Source organism: Paramisgurnus dabryanus, chromosome 2 (genome assembly GCF_030506205.2).
Source record: "Paramisgurnus dabryanus chromosome 2, PD_genome_1.1, whole genome shotgun sequence".
Taxonomy (NCBI): domain Eukaryota; kingdom Metazoa; phylum Chordata; class Actinopteri; order Cypriniformes; family Cobitidae; genus Paramisgurnus; species Paramisgurnus dabryanus.
In genome coordinates, this window is record NC_133338.1 from 22886568 (window position 1) to 22894984 (window position 8417).

The 8417-nt window shown below is 43.0% G+C and overlaps 1 long non-coding RNA gene across 3 annotated transcripts; it reads right to left on the reverse strand.

Annotated features, from left to right (window-relative positions):
- Window positions 1–260: 260 nt before the first annotated feature.
- Window positions 261–2249, reverse strand: LOC135730655 (uncharacterized). Of its 3 annotated transcripts, none has more exons than XR_010526034.2 (6): window positions 2201–2249; window positions 1396–1480; window positions 1257–1303; window positions 1056–1106; window positions 654–721; window positions 261–526 (listed from the first exon to the last, which is right to left on the reverse strand). It is a non-coding gene; the product is annotated as an uncharacterized lncRNA (long non-coding RNA). The 3 variants fall into 3 exon arrangements; XR_012336192.1 differs by having other exon boundaries at window positions 849–1106; XR_010526035.2 differs by having other exon boundaries at window positions 1257–1320; window positions 2201–2245.
- Between the last annotated feature and the right edge of the window lie 6168 nt (window positions 2250–8417).

The following is an 8417-nucleotide window of genomic DNA, read 5'->3' on the forward strand; positions in this document are numbered from 1 at the left end:
ACAACTTAAATTACAAAGCAATTTCATCCTTAGTAAACAAACAAAAGTTTAGAACAAACTGATAATAAAAAAAACCTTTGTGACAGTTACATTTGTGTGTTAAACGTAGCCCAAATTGCCAGCTATACACAAATACAGAAGTTCATTGAAATTAATATATAAGCATGAATAGAAATTTAAATGAATTACCATGGGTAAATACAAGTTTAAACCAAACTGAACTTAAAAGTTAGTTAATAAGAAACTTCATGTGTATGTGAAACCTACTCTACAGCCAGCCAGCCAGCAAAGATACAAGGTCCAGTTAAAGTATTAGCATGAATCTAACTTAGGTAATTTCAAATAAAACGAAAAATTAAAACAATACAATTCATAAAAATGAAACAAACAATCAAACACTAATAATAATCTATGTGTATGAGAAAGTGTTCCTATTCAGGATTGTCCTCAACAAGAAGTACTGCTTTCCAGCCTCTCTTTTCTTCTCAGCTCCTCTTTCCATAGATGTAAACATTACAGCAGCCCACTGTTATATAAAAGAAAACAGATGCAAATCAATAATTGTTATGAAGCAAAAGCCATATAATAAAGTAATTAAAAGCATAATGATATACTTTAAAACAAACAGTTAGATAAACAATTAGAAGATGAACCTTTTAGGATGAACTGCTTCTGTTTTCTTCCTCAAGTTGCTTTGGATGAAAATGTCTGCGTTGAATGTCTAAATAAAATGAAACATAGCTTAGACCTTAAAGAGGTACCTTTCATTTAGATACAAAGCAAATGAGATATGTTCTAAGCATGTATTTAAAATATATTATATTAGGAATATCCCCATTATTATTTACCAAGAAAATTAAGTCAAATCAATATAAATGAAAGAGAGAAGAACCATATACTGCACGTCTAAGGTCTTCACAATTGCTGTCATACTTTATCCACCTATGAGAAATTCAGCTTTGCAGATATAATTCTAAAGATTTGTCAAGTATTGATTTTGGAAGCAATTAAATTAACATTAAATTAAATGGTGGCCCTGATGTACTGTCACTAACCTGAATGTCACCTCCTCCTGTCCTGTCAGCATCCTTGTCCCACCTCTTTACCTGAAGCAAACACAGCAGATGATTAACAGAAAATAATTTCACAGTATTCCATATATTCAAAATATTTGTATTTTTACCATTGTCCTTTGTATTCAACAATGCAATTCGGGTAACTAAAGTAATGTTAGGCTATGGTCAGTTCTTACTCACCTAATGAATGAAACCACTGTCCAGCCCTCTGTATTTATCTGCTTTCACTGAAATCACAATGTGACTATTTAGCCATATAGAGCAATCTTTTGATATATAAACACAAAGATGCAAACATGAGCCTCAATATTTAATTTACCTTAATGTGTCTATTTGAATATACACCCCATCATCCTTCTCTTGTCCCACTCCAGAGTCTTCATGTCTTGATGAACACAGACACACTTTCATCAAAAAAGGAAATTAAACGTTACAGAAATACATTTTTAAATATGTTTTTTATATAAATGTTCTAACATCAGGAAGACCAGATAACCAAATTCGATTACTTCATTATAATATGATCACAGTTATTCTTAACCTGATAGAAAACAGCTAATTTAATATCAATATATGATAAGTGAATAAGTGAATAAAAAGCTTTTGTTTTCATGTGACTGAAGTTAATTATTTTGTTAACAACACCAGCATAAATTATTTGATAAATAATTTTAAAATGTTATAAAAAAATCCCAAATAATAAATATTAATTGAAGTAACACACAAAACATTGAGTGAATACTTAAATTTTAATTGACAGAGTATTTGCTGTAAGTTTTTAAAGATTCAACTGATTAAAACATTTTAGTTGAATGAACTATAAAGCTAATTGAGCCAACATACTTTTTTATATTTCAGTCAAGTTTGGGCCAACTAAAAAACAACAATCCAGGTAACACTTTGGAGACAGAAATTGAGTGAACGTAAAATTTCTGTGGAACTAGTTACTAAAAAATAATTCATTGAGCCAACAATTTATTTTTTACAGTGTAACGTTAATTGTCACACATTACGTTACACACGAATCACGTAAACGTTTGCATCCCTTTATACGTTTGTAAGACATTTAAACAAAAACAATTTTATGATTGGAAAAGTTTAAATATTTAAGTTCAGGTACTTACTATCTTTCATCCTGCTGCCTTTGAAATCTGTGTGTCCGTTATGATTGATTGACACGGTGTAACTGCTACTCCGACGGTAACCCCGCCTATTGGTTAATTTGATTGGCCGCCGCTCGGCTTCCGTTAACAGGAAAGCTCGTCTTCTGTTATGTGATTGGCCAGTGGCACTCGCCTTTTTTGATTTGATTGGCCATCTCAATCATTTTTGACAAGGTGTTCAACGTAATGCTGAGTTGCAGGAACTGAGAAACGGATGACGTTAAAATACCGCAGAATGCTGTCCATGATCTTTCGAGTCGCTCTCGCAGTACTTTGATGTCATCCGCGTGTAGGTTCTTGTTGCACTTCATAAATAAACTGCGCATCCTTAACGTAATGCGAAGGTTAACAATACATTTTGTTTATTTCTGCAGTATCTAACATTTGATTGTACACAATGATAGTTTTACTTAGTCATTGAAGTCAGAAATCTTCAGCACAGTAACGTTTATTTCTGCAGTATCTAACATCTGATTGTTCTTATTTTCTTATATTTCAGTTTAGGCGAACCCGAAGTTAAACGCTCGGTTACAATAGTTTAGTCATTGAAGTCAGAAATCTTCAGCAGGAATAAACTCCTGCTACAATGAAAATCGCGCAAAAGCAAGTTTAAATAGAAACGATCCATGGTGCTTCTCAAAGCAACGTTGTAGAAACTTTTAAATTCAGAAAGAAAAACTTTTGGAAGTTCAGGGTCATTTGAACAAAATAATCTTGACCCATGATCTGAAGGCAAGTTTATGTGATTGAAATGTAGACAAACATTATTGTCCAAATATATTAGTTTATTTTAATACAAAACTAACATTTTACTTAATAAAGGTTAAATTAACATTAAGATTAAGATAGCCTGAAAATCCTTAAATTCTTCTAATTATTTATTATAAATCAGTATTTTAAATGTGGCTTACAATCACTAGACTGATCTGGGCCAGAATCACTACACTGATCTGGGCCACATACCTCCCAATCACAACTGGCCAAAATATTATCTGCCATCATGGATCCAGTGCCATCATTGCCACACCTGGCCCATACTTGGCTGACATGTTGCATGCCGTTGCCAGCAGCACGCCAGCAGTGCCATCATGAGGCCACATTCGGGCCGAGTCCGTCTGCTATCTGGGTACAACTCTAAGAATGTGTTTCTCTCTTCCTGTCTTTTCTAACTTTGTTAATATGATACTACTTTAAGAATATGTGTCAGGAATTGTCAAGAAAGTTCAGGAATCAGAGTCTCAAATGCGAGATCAAAAAGTTTATTAATGAAAAAATACACTGAGTCTGTAGGGATACGCTTGAAGACGAAGCACCCGACAAATTTCAGATTGACAGTAAATATAGATCCACACTAGTCCACAATCCACAGGGGAAAAGTCTCACACACTGCACCGCCGAAGAAGTCCAATAGTGACGAGGAGGTCCACCCACTTCCGATGACGTCATACAATAGGAAGCCGAAGACAGCTGGTATACGCTTGAAGACGAAGCAACCAACTGCGCGAGAACTCAGGAAACTAGACACACTGACAGTAATCCTCTGACCAAACACACAGGATCGAGAATCCTGGACAGAGACAAGAGTCCGGATGACGGCGATTGAACCTGGGGCGAGAGCAGAGATGGTGAGACAAACAGCAGCGGGGAGATCTACCTGGACATGGAGCGAGACAGTAACCAACCGGGAAACAATGAGCGCGTGACAAAGGACAAAACGCAAGACTATAAAAAGACCAAAAGGAATAAGACACGTCTGGGAAACAATCAGAGAAACGAATGGGAGGAGCGAGTGCACACGTGAGGAACCAACACCAAAGGTAAACAAACAGACACACATACACTGCCAATCACCCAGGTGCCATGACAGTACCCCCCCCCCCCCGGGCCGGCACCGGACGGACCTGGAGGAGGCTCACCTCGTCGCCGACGGAAATCCTCGATCAGACCAGGATCCAGCACATCCCGAGCCGGAACCCAACACCTCTCCTCCGGACCGTAGCCCTCCCAGTCCACTAAATACTGAAAACCTCTGCCCCTGCGACGAACATCTAGTAATCTCCTAACCGTATAGGCAGGAGCACCATCCACTAGACGGGGGGCGGGAGGGTTGGGGGCAGAGACAGGGGAAAAATTACTGGCAAAAATCACAGGTTTAACCTTGGAGACATGAAAAACAGGGTGAACCCGACCAAGAGTAAGTGGTAACTTGAGCTTCACTGCTACCGGACTAATGACCTTAACAATACTGTATGGCCCAATGAAACGCGGAGCCAGCTTTCGAGAAGGCTCACGGAGAGGCAAATCCTTGGTAGAAAGCCATACCTTTTGTCCACACACATAACGAGGTGGAGGTCGTCTGTGGCGGTCAGCCGCAACCTTGGTCCGTCTGGAGGATTGTAATAAAAGGTCTTTAGCTCTTTTCCACGTGCGTTTGCACCTGCGGACAAAAGCTAATGCAGACGGAACCGCTGCATCGGGTTCCTGTGATGGGAAAAGGGGAGGTTGATAACCGATGGATAGTTCAAACGGGGACATATTAGTAGAAGCGACAGGAAGAGAATTATGTGAGTACTCAACCCACGGGAGCTGTTGGCACCAAGAATTCGGATATTGTGACGACAGACAGCGAAGCGTTTGACCGAGATCCTGATTAGCCCGTTCACATTGCCCATTGGTCTGTGGATGATAACCAAAAGACAAGCTGGCAGTGGCGCCGATCTGTCTACAAAACTCCTGCCAAAACCGGGAAATAAACTGAGGACCCCTATCTGAAACCACATCAGTCGGAAGACCATGTAAACAAAAAACGTGGTTGATCAGAACCTGAGCCATCTCCTTGGCAGAAGGAAGTTTAGGTAAGGGAATAAAATGAACCGCTTTGGAGAAACGATCCACCACAGTCAAAACGACAGTGTTACCATCAGATGCCGGTAAGCCGGTGACAAAATCAAGGGCTATATGTGACCAGGGGCGGGAAGGGATGGGCAAAGAATTTAGCAGACCAGCGGGGGGCTGATTAGATGCTTTGTTACGAGCACACGTAGAACAGGCTAATACAAACTGTCTGATGTCTGTAGCCATAGAAGGCCACCAAAAACGTTGGCGGACGGCAGCCAACGTTCTCCGAATACCTGGATGGCCGACAAATCGGGATTCATGGCCCCACCGGATGACATCGGAACGTAAATACTCAGGAACCCACAGACACCCCGCTGGACACCCATCCGGCCTTTCCTCCTCTCGTCCGGCCTCTCTCACCCGCTGCTCGATCCCCCAAACGAGGGCACCGACAACCCTGCCCTTAGGAAGAATGGTTTCGGTCCGCTCAGACTCGGAATGACCGAACAGACGGGAGAGAGCATCAGGTTTAGTATTCTTGGAGCCAGGCTGGTACGAGAGGGTGAAATTAAAACGGTCAAAGAAAAGTGCCCAACGAGCCTGCCTAGATGTTAACCTTCTGGCCGAACGGATATATTCTAAGTTCTTATGATCCGTCTAGACCAGAAAGGGCTCCGAGGTTCCCTCCAACCAGTGACGCCACTCACCCAGCGCGAGTCTAACCGCCAGCAGCTCCCTATTACCTATGTCATAATTTCGTTCCGCTGGGTTTAACCGGTGAGAGAAAAAAGCACACGGATGTACTTTCCCGTCAATGGACGACCGCTGTGATAAAACGGCACCTACCCCAACATCAGAAGCATCTACCTCCACTATAAATTGTTTAGCCGGGTCAGGAATAGAGAGGACAGGAGCAGAAATGAAACAGGACTTTAATTCATCAAAGGACTCCTGAGCCTCCTTATTCCAGCGGAAACACACTTTAGAAGAGGTGAGAGCAGTGAGAGGTTTAGCGATCTGACCAAAGTTTCTGATGAAACGCCGGTAAAAATTGGAGAACCCCAGAAAACGCTGAAGCTCCTTACGAGTGTCGGGCACTGGCCATTCGGCGACCGCTTTAACTTTAGCGGGATCGGGGCGAATCTCTCCCTCAGCAATAACGAAACCCAGAAACGAAACTGACACCCTGTGGAACTCGCACTTCTCCGCCTTAACAAAAAGTTGGTTCTCTAAAAGCTGTTGTAAAACTTGGCGAACATGCTGAGTGTGTATCTGCATGGAGGGAGAAAAGATGAGAATGTCATCAAGATACACAAAGACAAAATTATTAATCATGTCTCCCAGCACTTCATTTACCATAGTTTGGAAAACAGCCGGTGCGTTACAAAGACCAAATGGTAAAACGCAGTATTCCCAGTGTCCTGATGGTGTATTAAAAGCTGTCTTCCACTCATCGCCCTCCTTAATACGTACCAAATGATAGGCGTTACGCAAATCTAATTTGGTAAACACGCGTGCTCCCTGAAGTAATTCAAAAGCTGATGACATTAAAGGCAAGGGGTACTTGTTCTTAACAGTAATGTCATTAAGCCCTCTATAATCAATGCACGGACGAAGAGAACCGTCTTTCTTTTTAACAAAGAAAAATCCAGCACTGGCTGGAGACGAGGAGCGGCGAATGAGACCGGCATTAAGCGCTTCATTAATGTACTTATCCATAGCCTCTCTTTCAGGTTTAGAAAGGGAAAAAACACGACCCTTAGGCGGAAAAGTACCTGGAAGAAGATCGATAGAACAATCGTACGACCGGTGAGGAGGTAAAGAGGTGGCCCGAGCCTTGCTGAACACCTGGTGCAGATCTGAATACTCCGCCGGGACCCCCGAGAGATCGGCAGCAGGAATCTGAAAAGTAGAACAAACAGAAGCAGAAGGAGCAGGACCAAGACACGAAACATGACACGAAGACTTCCAAGACAAGACAATATTGTTCTGCCAATCAACGTGAGGATTATGTTTAGTTAACCAGTCATGCCCCAAAATAATGGGAGAATTACATGACTGTAACAGATAGAATTCAATGTCCTCACGATGATTGCCAGAAACATACAGACCTACAGGGGGAGTGCGATGGGTGATTACTGCCATATGCTGACCCTTTAATGTCCAGGCAGAGAGAGAAGAGGATAAAGGGATAGCAGGAATACCCCAAGATTCAGCCAACCTGGCATCCAAGAAACTTGCCTCCGCACCAGAATCCAGCAATGCCTGTGAATTAAAATCAGAGTGGTTATATTTCAAAATTACAGGCAATAAGGTGCGGTTTACGGGAGAATCAAAGGATGAAACGCCCACCGATACTCCCGGGTTTATCGGCGGGCACCCCCTTTTACTGGACACGCAGCGACTAAATGCCCCGCCTTACCGCAGTAGAGGCACAATCCTTTATTCAAGCGACGTTGTCGTTCACTGCCAGTAAGGCGGAGCCTACCCAATTGCATAGGTTCCTCGGGTTCAGACGGTGAAACAGGTGTAACAGGTGAAACCGAAGACTCAGATGCCACAGTAAAGCGACGAAATGACTGGCGAAGGTCTCGTTGACGCTGACGAGTCTCTATGCGTAATGCCATGTCAATCGCAGCCTCCAATGACGTAGGTGGGTCCCGTGCAGCGACTTCATCCTGGATGTGCGGGTTGAGACCATCAAGGAACTGAGCTCGGAGAGCAGCATCATTCCATCCACAAGTGACAGCCAAGGTCTTAAAAGTGATAGCGTAGTTAGTGACGGAAGAATCTCGTTGTAATAATCGCACTAATTCAGCTGCTGCCAAGTCACCTTGTAGAGATCGATCGAAAAGTCTCAGCATTTCGTCCTTGAGGGCCTCGAACGAAGCCGTGCACGGGGCCTGGACCTCCCAAACAGCCATTCCCCAGTCTCTCGCCCTCCCCGTGAGCAGCGTGAGAACAAACGCCACTCTGGAAACAGACGCTGCAAACCTCCGGGGCTGGAGAGCGAAGACCAGGGAGCACTGCTTAAGGAATCGTCATACGTAGGCGGTGTGGCCGCGTGTGGCTCGCGATCTGTGCTGGATGGTATAACAGCGGGAACAGGAGGATGAGATTCTCCGACCGGTGGGCTGATCTGATCTAAATGGTTGGTTAGCTCCGTGAGCCGATCGGAGAGAAGGCGGAAATCTCTGGAGGCTGCATTCAGGAGAGAGGAATGTCGATCGATGACTGCCCCCTGCTGGTTAAGTGCGGTCTGTACAGGGTCCAAAGCCTCCGCGCTCGCAGACTCCATTTCTGACGCGCTCATTTGTCAGGAATTGTCAAGAAAGTTCAG